We start from the raw sequence: 19,270 nt of genomic DNA on the forward strand, positions 1-19,270 counted from the left end.
ACTGTAGCAAAAGCATACATGTAAAAATAGATGAATTAAGGAACTACATTTTGCTTAATGGCATTTTGAATGATGAAATAATGAATTAAAATCACTACTTAATATAAATGCACAAACAGCATAGCATTTAAATACTTTTTTAAGTTACTTTTTAAATTTTATTTAATTTATGGAATAAAACAAGCATTTCCATAAAACAGTACAATAAAAAAGACAATTGCACATGAAACTGCAAATCTTCTATGCACAATTTGCTATTCTTTTCAAATATACAACAAAATTATCATGTAAATTTCTTTCCTTTTTTTCTCTCCCCCATCCTTGAGATGGCTACCATTAGACACAAATATACATTTGTGTGTGTGTGTACAAAATTATTCCATACATAATTCTTTTTGTCAGTTCTTTCTCTGGAGGCAGGTGTCATTTTTCTTCATATGTTCTTTATAGTTAATTTAGGTATTTACAACAGTTGAAACAATTTATTTGCTCGAAGTCATTGTTAGAACAATATTGCTTTAGGGGAAGCTAGATGGTGCAGTGAATAGAGCACTGGCCCTGGAGTCAGGGGGACCTGAGTTTTAATCCAGCCTCAAACCAAACACTTGACACTTAGTAGCAGTGTGACTGTAGGCAAGTCATTTAACCCCAACTGCCTAAAAATTTGAAAGAAAACCCAACAATATTGTTTTAACTGTGTACAATATTCTTTTGGTTCTGTTCATTTCGTTCTTCATTATTTTGTGCAAGTCTTTCCATCTTTTTCTAAAATCATTGAGCTCATCTTTTCTTACAGCACAGTAGTATTTCATCACAATTATATACCACAACTTGTTCAGCCATTCCCCAGTTGATGGGCATCCCTGCAATTTCCAGTTCTTTGACACCACAAAGAGAGCTGCCATAAACATTTTAGAACATACAGGTTTTTTTTTTCTCCTTTCCCCCTAATTATCGTTGGAAACAGACCCAGTAGAGGTACTGCCAGGTCAAAGGGTATAGGTAGTTTAATAATTCCTTGGGCATAATTCCAAATTACTCTCCAAAATGGTTGGATCATTTTACAGTTCCAGAAACAGTGAATTAGTGCCCCAATTTTTCCATATCCTCTCCATTTGTCACTTTCCCCTTCCATCATTTTAACCAATTTGGTAGGTGTAAAATGATATCTCAAGGTTGTTTTAATCTGCATTTCTGTAATCAATAATAATTTAGAGTATTTTTATGTAACTATAAATTGTTTTGATTTCTTCATTGGAAAACTGCCTGTTCATTTCCTTTGATCATTTATCAATTGGGGAATGACTCATAATCTTATAGATTTGACAAAATTCTAATTGCTCTTTGTGAATTTTCCTCTGTCTTATTTTTACTCACTATTTTCCTTCTCAGCCTTTCTTTTTGCCTTATCCCTGTTACCTTATCTTTTCCCCTTACCCTGTTTATTCCTTATTTTATCCATCCCTCTAAAATTCCCTCCCTTTTCTTCTCCTCTCACCTTTCTAATCTTACTCTATACAGCTTCTTTTTTTGGGGGGGTGGTATTAATAAAGCTTTACTTTCTTTAAAGTGTGATGGAGGAGCACATGATGGGAAAGCATAGGCCATAGCATATCATCAAGGAAAACTGAGCAGAAGTGATAGAAGGAATGTCATGAGAGTGAAAGATGACCAGAATAAGGTGGGCCTATCACATAGGGAAAGTGAAGGATTCCTGGGCAGACAGCCTGTAAGGGCCATTAGTATTTACATAATATCAAGAAACTTAGAGGAAGGCCACTAGTATGCTGGGTAATCACCCTCTGTTGGATTTATGGAAGGATACAGACAAAACTTGGCACAGGGGATGAAAAGGTGTGGATGGGTTGTAATCTTCACCTCTGGGGGCATTTCACAAATTTATTACACAGATCCCTAAGTACTAACATTTCTTCTGTCTGTTCCACTCACTTTGTCTCTGTGTCACCAAGCACCAGTTGATGCTGTCTTCCAGTTTATTGGGGGTGAAGCCTCAAGGGACAGAAATGGATAAAACACAGGTACAGAAACAAAGAAGAGTGGAGGGGGTCTTTGAAGCTCCGTTGGGGAAATGCTAAAGAGTCCAGACAGAGGCAAAGGTAAAGGGCAGGAGCAATTCCAGGGAAGGGGTCAATAGGGGTAATCTCCTGGAGATCTGAGCACAAGCAGGGGGCCTCCAAACATGGGGGGGAGGAGGGTGAGGGGGCAGATAACATGTCCAGGGACACAGCTTTAGGGATCAGCTCAGGAGTCTTGTTGGTTGTGAACCATGATTTCCTTTCTGACTCCTCTTATGGAAAATAAGGTCAACTCCAAAGAAGATGAGCCCCAGCACAACGCCCCCGACTCCACTCAGCATCTTACTCTGGGCAGATTCATACTGTGTTTTCCAGTCAAAGACAGCAGGTCTCTGAAGGCTGGAGTGCTCCACTTGGCAGATGTAGACATTTCCATGTTTGGAGGTCATTTCCAGCATCACGAGTGTATTGTAGGTCCAGTTTCCATTGCTGATCAGGCCTGTGGACACAACCCCAGCTATCTCCTCCTGCCCATTCAGGAACCACCTGACCTCAGTGTCCCCAGGGTAGAAATCAGTGACAGAGCAGACAAGCAGGTTGTGGTGTCCCAGGGGAGCCATCTTTGATGGATACACAATCACCTCAGGCTTAATGCTCACGTGCTCTGAGAAGATCTCCATCCCCTTTTGCCAGTTCCTGCATAACCAGTCTGCCACGGTCCATGCATACTCCAGTTGCTCCTTCTGGTTGTTCCAAATCTCAGCATCTGGCCACCCCAGCTCTGTCACTGCCACAAATTCCTGCACATCGCTGTTGAAGTGCACAATTTCCTGTTGGTTGTGTATATTTCTTTGCTTCGTCCCATTCACAAAGTAACAGTCAGCCATTAACTGCTCAATGAAGTGCTCTGGGGGGATACCCGGGGGCAGATCAGCCCTGAAGGACACTTCCTCTCCCCGAATCCATGACTGCAGTTTGGGCCTAAGGGGAACACGGCCAACATCCACTGCCTTTTTTTTTCTTTTTTTAAAAAGTCCTTTCCCCACCCTAAGAAAAATGGACATTGGTTCAACTGAAAGACTTTCAGCTATTTGTAAAAAAGAAAAAAGACCAGCATTTAAATACTTGAAGTTAGCCAAGGAGAAATAGACAGTAAAAATATGATACTAAAAATCTGTTTCAGACTTATTCAAATCTAAAAAAAATATAAATAAAAAAGTTAAGGATCTAAATAGAACTTAAGAAAAATTAAACATATTACATCTTTCACAGTTACTGCAAGAAAACAGAAATGACTTTACAGGTTTCTAAGCTATATGCAACATCTTTACAAATGTATCAGGGTACAAAAACATCACAAACAAATGCAGAAAGGCATATTAAGCACATCATTTACTGACAACAATACAATTAAAAATATATTCAATAAAGTGACTTGGAAGAAATTGTTAAAAATTAATGGGATAGGGGCAGCTAGATGGTACAGTGGTTAGAGCACTGGCCTTAAAGGCCAGGACCTCAGGAGGACCTGAGTTCAAATCTGGCCTCAGACACACAACACTCAGCAGCTGTGTAATTCCAGGCAAGTCTCTTAACCCCAATTGCCTCACCAAAAAAAAAAATTAATGGGATGACTTCATACATATAATCAGTTTGCCTTCTCAAGGAGGGAAGAGGGGCAGGAGCAAGAGAGAGAATTTGGAACTCAGAATTTTTAGAAATGAATGTTATGTAATTGGGAAATATTTAGTGAAATAAAAATATATTAAAATATGGGGAGAAAATACATGGGAGGGATTTTCCCAGGGACCAACCAAGATGGCTTGTAGAAGAAACTAGCCCAGTAAAGCTGTCCTCGACAACTACTTCACAAAGATTTAGAAAATGCAGAAAACCCAGACCCACCTGGGAAATCTAAAGAAAACAATGTTATTTTTCCAGCTCAAATCAGCATAGGGATGAAGACTGAGAAATTATGAATATTGGAGATAGGGACCAGACAGGACCCTGCTGCAGTGAGCCTTCTAAAATGGTGATTGAGGAGGTGGAGCCAAGATGGTGGAGTAAAGGCAGAGACTCTCCTGAGTTGTCACCCAAATACCTCCAAATATCTTTAGAAAATGACTCTAAATAAATTCTGTACCGTTCGAACCTATAAAAAGATGGAGTGAAACAAATTTCCAGCACAGGACAACTTGAAAGGTCATCAGGAAAGGTCTGTTGCTACAAGGTGAGAGAAGAGCACAGTCCAGCAAAGGCCGTGCCAATGTAGACTGGCCCCCAACAAACCTAGAGCAGGCCTCAGGGCAACTGAATCACTGGCCACAGTGACAGTTCCTAGACTTCTCAGCCCATAGATACCTAAGACAACTTAGCGGTTAGCAGGAAAAGTCTGTTGCAGCTAGGTAAGAGTGGAGTGTAGTCCAGCACAGACCACACAAGAACAGCTCCTGCCACAGTAAACTAGGAGGAGGCCTTAGGAGTGACTAAATTGGCAGCAGAGGCTGTTTCCTGAGCTCTCAGCCCATGGACACTAAGGGGGTCAAACAACTGGTCAGAAGGAGATTACAGGAGTCTTTTTGCTAGCATGGAGGCAGGATACTCAGTTGCCTTGCCCATATTTGGATCCAGGTCGCAGTCCTAGGTGGCAGTTCTGGGGCAAGGAGGAACACTAACTTGCAGCAGCAGTGGAGAGGGGACCCTCCTCGCAGTTCCATGGAAGAAAAGAATGCTTGTGGTCCCTCACAGACCAGAACATAGGCCAGGAGAGTAGTAAACACACCTCTCCTTAAATCATGCCAGCTTGGAAGAACTGAAAACTTAGAGGTTCCTAGAAGTATCTCTGAAAACAGCTGCACAAAACCCATGAAGTTTGGGACAGTGCATCCTCCACCCTGGAAGCAGAGCTCTACTTTAACAAAGAGTTAAAAGTCAAGCAATAGCCTGGGGAAATGAGCAAAAAAAGGGAAAAACTCCAACTATAGAAAGTTACAATAGTGATAAGGAAGATCAAAACACATGCTGAAAAGAAGAAAATGAAGTCAAAACTCCTATATGCAAAGCCTCCAAGAAAAATACAAATTGGTCTCAGGCTATGGAAGAGCTCAAAAAGGATTTTGAAAATCCAGTAAGGGAGGTAGGTGAAAAATTGGGAAGAGAAATGAATGATGCAAGAAAATTGTGAAAAATGAGTCAACCACTTGGTAAAGGAGATACAAAAAAAAAATACTGAAGAAAATAACACCTTAAAAAACAAATTGGGGGTGGAATCAAGATTGCAGAATGAAAGCAGTGACTTGCTTGAGCTCACCCCCAAATCCCCCCGAATACCTACAAAAAATGGTGATAAATTCTAAAGCAGCAGAATCCACAAAAAGAGAGAATGAAACAACTTTCCAGCCCAAGACAACCTGGATGGTTGATCAGAAAGGTATATTGCGCTGGGCTGTAACAGGAGCGCAGTTCAGCGTGGGCACACAGGCCACAGCGAACGAGCAGGCATCAGAGGACTGAATTGTGGGCAGCTGTGGCAGTTTCCAGACCTCTCAACCAATGAATGCCAAAGACAACTTAGAAGGTCAGTGGGAAAAGTCTGTTTCTGCGGTGAGAGAGAAGCTAGGTCTCAGCCTCAGTTCCTGAGCAAGTGTGGCCCTGAGGCAGTGGCTACCTCTTGAGCTTCCAGCCCAAAGCCTGAGGGGGAATCGGGTGATTGATCAGAGAGGGATTGCAGGGATCTCTTTGCCTGTGCTGAGACAGGAATCTCTTGGATCTGAGTCACAGTTTTGAGAGGAGGTCCTGGGGTGAGGAGGAGCAATGGTGTGGTGGATCTTGTAGTGGCTCTGCAGAGGAAATCTTCCTCACAGTTCCGAGACAGAAAAGAGTGCTTGTGGTTACTCACAGACCAGAGCACAGGCCAGGAAAGGAATAAACACCTCGCCCCTTATCACCTTGGAAGAACTGAAAGTTTACAGGTCCCTAGAAATATCTCTGAAAACAGCTGTACAAACCCCCGAAGCTTGGGACAGTACATTCTCCCCATTGGAAGCAGACTCTACCTTAAAAGAGTTTAAAACTCAAGTAATTCTGGGATCATGAGCAGCTCAAAAGAAGTGTCAGACCATAGAATCTTTTTTTGGTAACAAAGAAGATCAAAGCATACAACCAGAAGAAGACAACAAAGTCAAAGCTCCTACATCCAAAACCTCCAAGAAAAATGTGAATCAGTCCCAGACCTTGGAAGAGCTCAAAAGGATTTTGAGAAGCAAGTAAGAGAAGTAGAGGAAAAACTGGGAAGAGAAATGAGGGTGATGCAAGAAAATAATGAAAAACAAGTCAACAGCTTGCTAAAGGAGACCCAAAAAAATACTGAAGAAAATAACACCTTAAAAAATAGCCTAACCCAAATGGCAAAAGAGGTCCAAAAAGCCAATGAGGAGAAGAATGCCCTAAAAAGCAAAACTGGCCAAATGGAAAAGGAAGTCCAAAAGATTACTGAAGAAAATACTCCCTTAAAAATTAGAATAGAGCAATTGGAAGCTAGTGACTTTAGGAGAAATCAAGACACTTAAAACAAATCCAAAAGAATGAAAAATTAGAAAACAATGTGAAATATCTCATTGGAAAAACAACTGACCTGGAAAATAGATCCAGAGAGAGAATTTAAAAATTATTATCTGAAAGCCATGATCAAAAAAAGAGCCTAGACATCATCTTTCAAGAAATTATCAAGGAAAACTGCCCTGATATTTTAGAACCAGAGGGCAAAATAGAAATTGAAAGAATCCATCTCCTCCTGAAAAAGATCCCCAAAGGAAAACTCCTGGCAATATTATAGCCAAATTCCAGAGTTCCCAGGTCAAGGAAAAAATATTACAAGCAGCCAGAAAGAAACAATTCAAGTATTGTGGAAACATAATCAGGATAACACAAGATTTAGCAGCTTCTACATTGTGAAGCCAGAGGTCCTGGAATATGATATTTGGAGGACAAAGGAGCTAGGATTACAGCCAAGAATCACCTACCCAGTGAGACTGAGTATAATCCTTTAGGGGAAAAAACGGTCATTCAGTGAAATAGAGGATTTTTCAAGCATTCTTGATGAAGAGACCAGAGCTGAATAGAAAATTTGACTTTGAAATTCAAGTGGAATATGAAGAGATAAACAGGAAAGAGAAATCATAAGAGACTTATTAAGGTTGAACTGTTTACATTCCTGTATGGAAAGATGATATTTATAACTCGAGACCTTTGTCAGTATTAGGGTAGTTGGAGGGAAAATATTATATGTATGTATATATATAGATGTAGATAGGTAGATACATAGATAGATGAATTAGATAGATAGATTGAGGGAACAGGGTGAGTTGAAGATGAAGGGGTCATATCTGGAGAATAAAATTAAGGGTGAGAGGATTATACTGGGAGAAGAGAAAGGGAGAGGTAGAATGGGGTAAATTATCTCACAAAAAACAGAAAAGAAAAGGCTTTTACAGTGGAGGGGAAACAGGGGAAGGTGAGAGGGAATGAATGAATCTTACCCTCATAGGATTTGGCTTAAGGTGGAAATAATATACACACTTAATTGGGTGTGGAAATATGTCTTATCCTCCAGGAAAATAGGGGGAGAAGGGGACTGGAGAGCAAGGGAATGATAGAGAGGAGGGCAGATTGGGAAAGGGGATAATCAGAAGCAAACACTTCTGAGAAGGGACAGGGTCAAAAGAAAGAATAGAATAAATGGGGGGGGCGGGATAGGATTAAGGGAAATAGAATTAGTTTTTCACAACATGGCTACTATGGAAGTGTTTGCATAACTGCACATGTATAACCTGTATTGAGTTGCTTGCCTTTTCAATGAGGGTGGGTGGGGAGGGAGGAAGGGAGGAAATTTGGAACCCAAAGTTTTAGAAACATATATTTTTAAAAAAAATATTTTCACATGCAACTGGGAAATAAGAAATACAGGAAATGGGGTGCATAAATTTGTCCTGCCCTACAGGAAAGTAGAAGGGGAAAGGGATAAGAGAAGGGGGAGAGATAGAAGGAGGGCAGACTAGGGGAAGGGATATTCAGAGTGCATGCCATCTTGGGGTGGGGGGAGGGGCGAGATGAAAATTTGAAACTCAGAACCTTGTGGAAGTAAATGTTGAAAACTAAAAATAAGTATAAGTTAAAAAAATTAAAAATAGATTAGGCCAAATGGTAAAAGAGGTCTAAAAAGCCAATGAGGAGAAGAATGCTTTAAAAAGCAGAATTGGCTAGATGAAAAAGGAGATCCAAAAACTCACTGAAGGAAATAATTCTTTAAAAATTAGACTGGAGCAAGTGGAAGCTAATGACTTCATAAGAAATCAAAAAACAATAAAACAAAACCAAAGGAATGAAAAAATAGAAGACAGTGGGAAATATCTCATTGGAAAAAACAATGACCTGGGAAATAGATCCAAGAAAGAGAATTTAAAAATTATTGGACTATCTGAAAGCCATGATAAAAAAAAAAAGAGCCAGACATCATCTTTCAAGAAATTATCAAGGAAAACTGCCCTGATATTCCAGAACCAGAGAGTAAAATAAAAATGGAAAGAATCCACCAATCATCTCCTGAAACAGATCCCAAAATGAAAACTCCTAGCGATATTGTAACTAAATTCCAGAGTTTCCACATCAAAGAAAATATTGCAAGCAGCCAGAAAGAAACAATTCAGATGTCATGGGGCCACAGTCAGAATAACACAAGATTTAGTAGCTTCTAACATTAAAGGATCAAAGGGCTTGGTATATGATATTCAAAAGGGCAAAGGAGCCAGGAGTACTACCAAGAATCAGCTGCCCAGCAAAACTGAGTATAATCTGTCAGGGGAAAAAATGGTTATTCAATGAGATAGAGCATTTCAAGCATTCTTGATGAAAAAATCAGAGCGGAATAGAAAATTTCACTTTAAAATATGATGCTTGAGAAGAATAAAAAGTAAACAGGAAAGGGACTTAATAAGTTTAAACTGTTTACATTCCTGCATGGGAAGACGATATTTGTAACTCATAACACCTTTCTCATTATTAGGGTAGTTAGAAGGCACAGGTGTGAGTTGAATATAAAGAGATGATATCTTTAAAAAAAAATAAAATTAAGGGGCAAGAGAGGAATGTACTGGGAGAAAGAGAAAGGGAGAGGTAGAATGGGGGTAAATTATCTCACATAAAAGAGGCAAGAAAAAGCTTTTACAGTGGGGGCTAAGAGGGGGAAGGTGAGGAGGAGTAAGTGAACCATAAGGTTCATTAATATTATCATTTTTAATTTTCATTAGATTTGGCTCAAAGAAGGAGTAGCGTACACAGTCACTTGGGTATACAAATCTATCTTGTCCTACAGGAAAGTAGGAGAGGAAGGGGATCAAATGAGGGGGAGGTGAAAGAAAGGAGGGCAGATTTGGGGAAGGGGTAGTCAGAAGCAAAACACTTTTGAGGAGGGACAGGTGAAAGGAGAGAGAGAATAGAATAAATAGGGGGGAATAGGATGGAGAGAAATACAGTTAGTAATAGTAACTGAAAAAGAAATTTGAAGCAGGTTTCTCTGATAAAGGCCTCATTTCTCAAACATGTAGAGAACTGAGTCAAATTTATAAAAATAAGAGCCATTCCTCAATTGATAAATGATCAAAAGATATGATCAGTTTTCAGATGAAGTAATCAAAGCCATCTATAGCCATATTCTTATACTACTTCATACCTATTAGATTGCCTAATAGGACAGAAAGGGTAGATGACAAATGTTGGAGGGTATATGGGAAAAATGAAACTTTAATGCACTGTTAGTTATGAACTCCACTATTCTGTAGAATAATTTGAGCTTTGCTCAAAGGGCTGTAAAACCATGCATACCCTTTGACCTAGCAATTCTATTTCTAGGTCTGTACCCCAAAAGAGATAAAAAGCAAACAGGAAAAGGACCTAGGTATGTAAAAATATTTATAGCAGCTCTTTTCTGGGGGCAAAGAATTAGAAATTAAGGGGATGCTCATCGATTGGAGAATGGCTGAACAAATTGTGGTATGTGATTATGACAGAATACTGTTGTAGTATAAGAAATGATGAGTGTGATGCTCTCAGAAAAACCTGGAAAGACTTGCATGGGCTGATGTAAAGTGAAATTTACTGTGTACACAGTAACAGCTATGAATGACTTAACTATAATCAACAATACAATGATCCAAGACAACTCTGGAGGAGTTATAATAAAGGATGCTATCTATCCCCAGAGAAAGAACTAATGGTGTCTGAATACAGATTGAAGAATACTTTTTAAACTTTCTTTATTTTTCTTGAATTTTTTTTAATCAGTGTTTTCTTTCACAATGTGACTGTTATGGATATGTTTTACATGACTACACAAGCATAATCTGTATCGAATTGCTTGCCTTTTTAATGAAGGGGGTGGGGAGGGAGGAAGGAAGAGAATTTGAAACTCAAAGTTTTAAAAATAAATATTAAATTTTTTTTTAACATGTAACTATGGAAAAATAAAATAATAAGTTAGAGTGAAAAAATAAAAATGTAATTGGGAAATATTTAATAACATACATATTATATATAACATAAAATAATAATATAATATAAAGTATAAAAATAAATAAAACACATAAAAATACAACTTAAGAAAAAAAGAAAATTGTCATTGATGACAGTTACAGTTGAAAAGTTATGCCATTATTGCACATGTATAATCTATATCAAATTGTTTGCCTTCTCAAGGAGCGGGGAGGGGAGGGACAGAGGAAAAGAATTTGGAATTCAGAATTTGAAAAAAATGTTAAAAATTTTTATTTACATGTAATTGAAAACAATTTTAAAAATTAAAATTAAAAATTAAAACCATGACAATTTCAGCTCCCAAGCTTTTGGACTCTTTAAAAATAAAATAACATGGTGATTGAATGAGAGCCTTCTTGTAGATTTTCATTAGGACAAGAAGTGCTCCCATGTCCAGCACTGAAGGGCCTGAAAATGAGCACAAAGCTAGAACAGGCGAGCAGCTCTGTCACTCTCTACTCACAGCTGAGCTACAGATTCGGTGAAGAGAGGGCAGCTAGGTGGCACAGTGGATAGAGCACCAGCCCTGAAGTCAGGAGGACCTCAGTTCAAATCCGGCCTCAGACCAAACACTTGACACTTACTAGCTGTGTGACCCTGGGCAAGTCACTTAACCCCAATTGCCTAAAAACAAACAAAAAAAGATTGAGGGGGAGACCTCCACTTAAGGGTGGTAATCTAAGTCAGGGAGTAGTAATGGCTTCAGGTCTGTGTCCTGAGCAACAAGCAAGAAGTCCAGGCCAAAGGGGAGCCTGCAGTTCTTCATTCTGGGCTTGCAGAGACTTCAGATAACTGACAGTAGCTGAATCGAGCAATAGTGTACTGGAGCTCCAAGCAGAGGCAAATCTACAGTTCTATTGCTTATACCCAAACCAAGGCCAGAAACTTGCAGAACTAAGACCAAGAGAACAATAATCAGTATTCATACTGGATCACACTATTTTGGGTGCATTAAAAGATTGCAGGTCCTCAGCTTCAGCAGTCTCTCAGATATTGGAATAATATAGCATTTGGTTCTTTGAGTAAGCAGGAACAGGGTTCAAGAGGATAAAAAACAGAACCATAACATAATCCAGCCATTTTTTCCAGAATTACACATATCCTGGCCTTCATACAAACTTGGAAATTCTGTAATCAAGACTGGAAGAATGAAAAAACAATAAAAGAATCTCACCATAAAGAGCTATCATGGTAACAAGGACACTCAACACATAAACCCAAGAGAATGACTTCTTAATATTCCTTGGGATACCTAAAATAAAATAAAACCACACAGCTTGAGCACAGATTCAATTAGAATTCCTGGAAACAATGAAATAACAATTTTTAAAAGATCTAAGTATGTGTTTATAAATGAAATGAGAGTACTAAGGAAAAATGTTGAGAAAGAAATGAAAACTGTGGAAGAAAGCATTGGAAAGAGAATTGACATTTTTCTAAGCTTTGTTTAGAGGTACAAACCTAACCCAAGCAATGGACTCTTGAAAACATTAGAATGGGCCAAATAAAAATTAGTGACTCCATGAAATAATAAGAAATGTTAAAGTCACAAGAATGAAAAAAAAATAGTAGAAAGGAGGCAGAGCCAAAAGTAGAAGTATATAGCAGAAAAAATAATTTACGTAGTAGAAAAATGAAGTACAGAGAGATCTGCATCACCTTGTCCAAGCAGACTTAGGAAGTCTGTTGTTGTTGTTGATGATGATGTTGTTCAGGCATGTCCAATTCTTCATGACCTTGTATGGAGTTTTCTTGGCAATGATAGGGGAGTATTTTACCATTTCCTTCTCCAGTGAATTAGGTAAACAGAGGTTAAGTGACTTGCCCAACGTCACACAGCTAAAGTGTCCAAGACCAGATTTAAACTTAGGTCTTCATGACTCCAGGCTCAGTATGCCCTGGTTTAGGAAATGCATGAGACCAAATCCCCATTGGAAAACCCAAGAAATAATCAATGAGTCACTTTTCCAGCCTGTGTTACCATGGAGATGTAGACAGAAAGATCTATGGATTCTGGGGTCAGGGTCTGGTCAGGAGCACATTGTGTGGAGCATTGCAGTTCAGAGAGAGACTGAGCATGATAGTAAGAAGAGATCACAGATTTACCAAAAAGGGCTTGACTTTCTGTCTGATATAGGAATAGGTGCCAGCTGTCAAATCTGTCACTCACTACCCAGGTCCAGTTGACAAATCTCTGCTAGACTGAATTAGGGAACTCTGCCTAAGAGTGTCATTTTAGAGTGAGGAGTGGGTATAGAACGTAGGCTTTGTACCAAGTAAGGAACAATTTTAGAAACAAGCAACAGCTTTGTCTCTTGGACCCCAGGAGTAAAGTGGGATCTCACATTCAGCTCCCAGCACAGTATAAACCCTAAAGCAGAATAACCAAGGCAAGAAGCCCAGACCAAAGGGAACTAGTAGAGCTTTCTAGCTGGTTGATAGTGGCTGAGTTCAGCAGCAGTCTACTGGAAATCCAACCAATCCAAGCCCAGAGTTGTGTTACTCAGACCCAAACTTTTCATACACTTGTAGAGCTAAGATGAAAGGAACAGCAGTCATACTTTGTCCCCATCCTGAGTTGCTCCTAAGAGCATGGAATAATACAACAACTCAATACAAAAAGAAAGCAGCAATAGTACTAGCTCAGATTCTCCCTTAAGAAATACACAGAGCCTGGCCCTAACATCAAGTCTGAAGTCAGGAAGTGGGCTGGAAGAATGAGCAAACAAAATAAAAAATAAAAAAAAATAACAATAAGTATAAAAGAAGGAAAAATAATAACAACAAACAACATAGGGTTACTAGGTGCCAGTCACTATGCTAAGTACTTTACAAATATTTTTTAGTTTGATCCTCACAACATCCCTGAAAGATAGATGTTATTATTATTGCCATTTTCTGATTGAGGAAACTGAACCAAAAAGAGGATAGGTGATTTTCCCAATTGTGGAAAAATAGAGACACTATTGCATTGTTGTTGGAATTGTAAACTTGTCCAACCTTTCTGTAGAACCATTTGGAACTAGGTCCAAAGGGCTATAAAACTGCATAGCCTTGTCCCAGCAATATCACTAAAAGGTCTGTATCCTAAGGAGGTCAAAGAAAAAAGACAAGGACTTATTTATGCAAAAATATTTATAGCAGCTCTTGTTGTGGCAAAGAATTGTAAATTAAGGGGATGCCCATCAACTGCAGAATGGTTAAACAAGTTGTGATATATGATTGTGATGGAATATTGTTGTGGTATAAGAAATGATGAAAAAGATGGTTTTAGAAAAACCTGGGAAGCCCTAAATGAACTGATGCAGAGTAAAATGAGCAGAACTAGGAGACCAGTGTGCACAATAACAGCAATATTGTATGATGTTCAACTGTGAAAGACATAGCTACTGTGATCAAGACAATGATCCAAGATAATTCCTAAGGACTGCTGATGAAAAATGCTGTCCACCTCCAGAGTAAAAACTGAACTCTTGAGTACAAATTGAAGTATAATTTTTTCAGCATATTCTTCTTTCTTTCTTTCTTTTTTGGCAACATGGCTAATATGGAAATCTATTTTGTGTGATTTCACATGTATTAATATGTTTCTTGCCTTCTTATGGGTGAGAGAGGGGCTGGTGAGAAGGAGAGAATTTGGAACCAATTTTTTTTTAATGTTAAAAACTAAAAATAATTTTTAAAAATACTTTTTTTCCTTCATGGTTCAAGGTTCAGGTACCATTTCTGAAATACTTTCCTCAGTCCCCTTTCCTCATTTTCCATGCCTCCTCCCTAATGGTTAGTGTTCTCTTGTTCCTCAAGATATTTCTAGAACTATTCTTGGGTCTCTCTTTTGGCCCTTCAGTGCCTACATTGTGAGTAGACACTTTCATTCATTATATTTTCCTCTTTGAACATCCTTGAACTGACATGTAGCAGCCATTCCAAAAAAATTAGATTTATTTTTGATACTCATTTTTCAAATTTATTTTTTAAGCATGCTTTTCTTTTTTAATTTTAAGTTCCAAATTCTCTTTCAGGAGGTCAGCAGTGGATTTTTGAAATTTCTATTTTACCTTCTATCCAGGTAGATTTTCTTTATAATTTCTCAAAATATGATTTTTAGGTCCTGTTTTTGATCATGGCTTTCATATAGTCCTGTAATTCTTAAATTATCTCTCCTTAATCTATTTTTAAGTCATTTGTTTTCTAATAAGATATTTCACATTTTCTTCTATTTTTTTTCCTTCTATTGGTTCTTTATATTTCATGAAGTCATTAGGTTTCACTTACCCAGTTCCAATTTTTAAGTCATTATTTTCTTCACTGAGTTTTTGTTTCTCTTTTTACATATGGCCAGTTCTGCTTTTGAACTTTTTTCTGTGAGATTTTGTATCACTTTTACCATTTGGCCAGTTTTGTTTTTTAAGGTGTTATTTTCTTCAGTACTTTTGTAACTTAAAGTTTTACCAAGCTGTTAGTTGCCTTTTCATAGTTTTCTTGTCTTGCTTTAATTTATTTTCTCAATTTTTCCGCTTATTTGATTTTTAAAATAATTTTTTTCTTCCAGGAATTAATGTTGAACTTGGGTCCAGTTTACACTTTTCTTTAAGGCTTTTCTTATAGCTGTTTTGACATTGTTGTCTTCTCACTTTGTATGTTGACCTTCCCTATTAACATAGTAGCTTTTAATGGTCAGGTTCCTTTTTTTTATTGTTTGCTCATTTTCCCTGCCTATTTCTTGACTCAAATTCATGTTAAAGTTGACTTATGCTCTCCTGAGTGTAGGTTGGAGGAGAAGGATTTGAAGAAGGTGGGGGAGTGAATTGGCCCAAGTGTCAAGCTCTTTTAAGCTCCTATTTCCAGAATTAGTTCTTGAGGTTGTGATCTGAAGAGAGGTGTAGTTACTGCTCTCTTGGGTTGCATTCTGCTTCTTAGCCAAGTTAGTCACCTTATACTTTATTACCAAAAGCATTCCTCTCTGCCTTGGAACTGTGACCCATAAGTGGGTGTAGGCAGTTACCAAACAGTGCCTGGTACTGTGCCCAGTGCTAGCCAAGGGTCTCCTATTATATCTTTCAGAACAGTTGTCCAATCTCCTTACTGTCTCTGCGATGAGAGCTCCTGAAGCTGTTGTTGCAGCAGCTGACACAGAGGTCTGTGTTGTTGTTGCCATGCATGCCATGGGCCAGCACTTGCCCCAGTGTCACAGACCTCTACTCATACCCCCCCCCCCAAGTTGTCTTTGGCTGGAGAAAAATGTCTCATCCTGACTTTCTATTGGTTCTTAAGCTCCAGAATTCAATTTGTTATTTTAAAGTTGTTTGAAGAGGATTATTAGGACATCACAGCTGTAGTGCTTCCTACTTCACCATCTTGACTCTGTGCCCTCCACTCCCCTCCCAAAGCAGTCTTTTTACAATTACTTTTTTTTTTTTTAGCTTTTTAGTGAGGCAATAGGGATTAAGTGACTGCCTAGGGTCACACAGCTTTGCAATTACTTCTGATTGATTGATGTGACATGGACACAAGTCAGCCCTTCTATGGCTTATTGCCCCTCCTTTCGATAGTCAGTCAGTAGGTTATTAATGTCCTTCTGTGGTGCCTTGAACAAAACACAATATTCTAGATAGGATCTGACAAGGGCAGAGCACAGAAAGGACTATTAATTTTTTTCTGGAGGCTCTGATTTTCTTAATGGAGCCCTTAATTATATCAGATTTTTCACTGTTATGTCATACTGCTGACTCATGCTGAACTTGCTGTCCATTACAATCTGTGGATCTTTTTTCAGATGAACTAATGGCTAACCAAAATTACTCTATCTTATATTTGTGAAATTTATCTTTTGAAATGAGGTATGTCTTTACATTTACAGCTATAGAATTTTATATTAGTTTTTGTCCAATGTTCTTTCCTATCAGGATCTTTTTGGATCTTGACTCAGTCATTTAGAGTATTAGTTATTCCTCCCAGCTTTTGTTTCCTGTAAATTTTATGTTCATGCTCACCTGCCTTTATCCACATCATTAAAAATAAAAACATTAATTCAGGCCCAAGCAGAAATATTTGGGATACTTCACTGGAGATCCTCTGCTAAGTTGACATTGAATGAGAATACTATGGATATATAATCATTTGCATCAGTAAAATCTTGGTAAACTTTGTCTATAACATTCCCCTGGTGTATTTAGTTTGCTAAATCTGTCTAAAAAAGGAAAATAAAGTTGTCCTGATTTGATCTGAATTTTGTTTGTTCTGTTTTGTTTTTAAGTTTTCACCTGGCTCATTGTAATTACTACCTCCTTTTTCAGATATTGACTAATAATTTCTTTAACAATTCATTCTAAAAAAATTTTTTTTAGAAACCCACTTCAAGCTTATTAGACCAGAGTTTGTAGTCTCTATTCCTTGTCTTAAAATTTTGAGTATTTGCCCTTTTTTCAGTCTTGTAGTCCTTCTTTGTTTTATGACTTTTAAAATGTCACTAATAGTAACTGAGTGATCATATCTGATGGTTCTTTCTATAGAAGAGAATGTAATTTATCTGGGTCAGGTACCTTGAATATATCTTTTTTCAAAAATATTTTTAGTTAGCTAAAATCTGCCTTTTTCCCTGTCCCCCCCACTTCCACTTCAATTGAAAGCACAATTAAAACAAAACTCATTTTGAATATAATAATAGTTAATAAAAACAAATTTCCCCATTGGCCATGTCCAAAGAAAATTTGTCTCAATCTTTATTCTTACTCCTCTTTATCATGAGCTTAGTATGTTTTATCATTAGTCTTCTGGAATCATGGTCATTTGCTGATAAGAGATTAGCACAATAGTATTCCATTACACTTACATACCATAACTTTTTCATCCATTCCCTAATTTATAAGCATCCCCCCTTCAGATTCTCCCCTTTACTGCCTCAGAATTAGAAATATTTCTCTCCATTTGTAGAGCTTGTTTTGTTCCCTTAATCTGCTGTTCCTCAAATTCCTCCTGCTCTTATCCTGCTGTTTCCCAGTTGAGTACTATGTATGTCTGTGGCCGATTCTGGGTAGGTGGGGTGGCTGGGAGTGTGTGTGTGTGCCCGGTTGCACACACCACAGGCGTTCTTCTTTTGAAAAATTCAGATGAGAGTGAGGTTCAATGGTTCTATGGGCAGCTACTGTCTCAGCCCCTTTCTCCTTGTTTTTGTGTGTCTTCTTACCCTGAGTATGTGAGATAATTTTACCAAAGGTTTCTTTCCCCACTTCTTCACTCCTAGTGTAATCCTTCTCCCATTTCATTCCATTCTTTTCTTGATGATCTCATAAAGACATAAGAGAATCATTTCCAGGCCTTGTTAAGTTAGATTCTCTCTATGAATCCTCATAATGATAGTGTTCAGAGGGGACATATGTATCATTTCCCCATATTTGAATGTATGCTGTTTATCATTGTTTACTTCTTTATTGTGGTTCATGTTTATCTCCTTAGTTTCTCTTAAATCATGTGTTTGAATTTCAGGTTTTCTTTGCAGCTTTGTTCTTTTCATCAGAAATGCTTTGAAGTCCCTTCTGTTACATGTCCATTTTTCCTCTATGTGGCATTATACTCACTTTTGCAGGTTAAATTATTCTTCTCTGTAAAGCCCATATCCTTTACCTTCTGGAATATCATTCCAGGATCTCCAGTCTTTCATAATGGTGGCAATTAAGTCATATTTGATTCTGATTGTGGCTCCTGGGAACTTGAATTCTTTCTTGCTGCTGGATGCTTGCAAAATTTTTTCTTTGACCTACTATTTCTGGATTTGGCTATAATGTTCCTGCAAGTTTTTTATTTGGGGGTTTCTTTCTGAAGGTGACCAGTAGATTCTTTTTATTTCTACTTTGTCCTCTGGTTCTAAGAGATCTGGGCAATTTTCTTTTAAGATTCCTTGAAATATAACATCTAGGCTCCTTTCTTTGGTCATGGCATTCATAAAGTCTAGTAGTGATTCTTAATTTTTTTCTTTTTGTTCTGTTCTCCAGGTCAGTTGTTTTTGTTATGAGATACCTTACCTTTTCCTCTATTTTTTTTCAGTGTTTTGATTTATGTTGATATTTCTTGATGCATCATGGAATCATTAGGTTCTGTTTGGTTCATTCTAAATTTTAGAGAATTTGTGGCTTGGGCAAGCTTTTATACCTCTTTGTCCCATGCTGTTAATTCTTTTTCCAATTCTGTCATCCGTAGCTCTCATCTCTTTCCCAATATTGTCCTAAAAATCCTCTTATTTATAAAAAACAATATTAACTCTTTTTTTTAAATTCTTGCTTCATCTCTTCTAGGAATTCTAGTTAACTTTTTACTCAAGCTATGTTTTTCTCTGACACTTATTTTGGAGTAATTTTTTTTCTTCTGTGTTTGTATCTTGGGCTTCTTTGCTACCTTAACATCTCTTTATGGTGGAAGCCTTTTCTTCCTTCCTTCCTTTCTTTTTTTTCTTTTTTTGCTCATTCTGCCAGCCCACTTCTGGACTTTGGACTTGATATTAAAGCTAGACTTTGCAGCATTTCTTTGAAAAAAAGCCTGGTCTTGACCTTTTGTTGCTTTCATGGGCGTATACCTGCCCCAAAGAGTAGCTCCACTTCTGCTAATTAATACTTGGGTTAGTTATTGCCTTGCATGGACCTCTGAGCCAGAGG

The 19,270-nt window shown here is 37.9% G+C and overlaps 1 protein-coding gene and 1 pseudogene across 4 annotated transcripts in view; one reads left to right on the forward strand and one right to left on the reverse strand.

Annotated features, from left to right (window-relative positions):
* TBCD (tubulin folding cofactor D) overlaps positions 1-19,270 on the forward strand; it is a 502,517-nt gene that overhangs the window by 418,764 nt on the left and 64,483 nt on the right. The window lies entirely within an intron of this gene.
* On the reverse strand, positions 670-3,108 carry LOC110209430 (H-2 class II histocompatibility antigen, E-S beta chain pseudogene; annotated as a pseudogene).

Source organism: Phascolarctos cinereus, unplaced genomic scaffold, assembly GCF_003287225.1.
Source record: "Phascolarctos cinereus isolate Bilbo 61053 unplaced genomic scaffold, phaCin_HiC Scaffold_5;HRSCAF=322, whole genome shotgun sequence".
NCBI classification, from domain to species: domain Eukaryota; kingdom Metazoa; phylum Chordata; class Mammalia; order Diprotodontia; family Phascolarctidae; genus Phascolarctos; species Phascolarctos cinereus.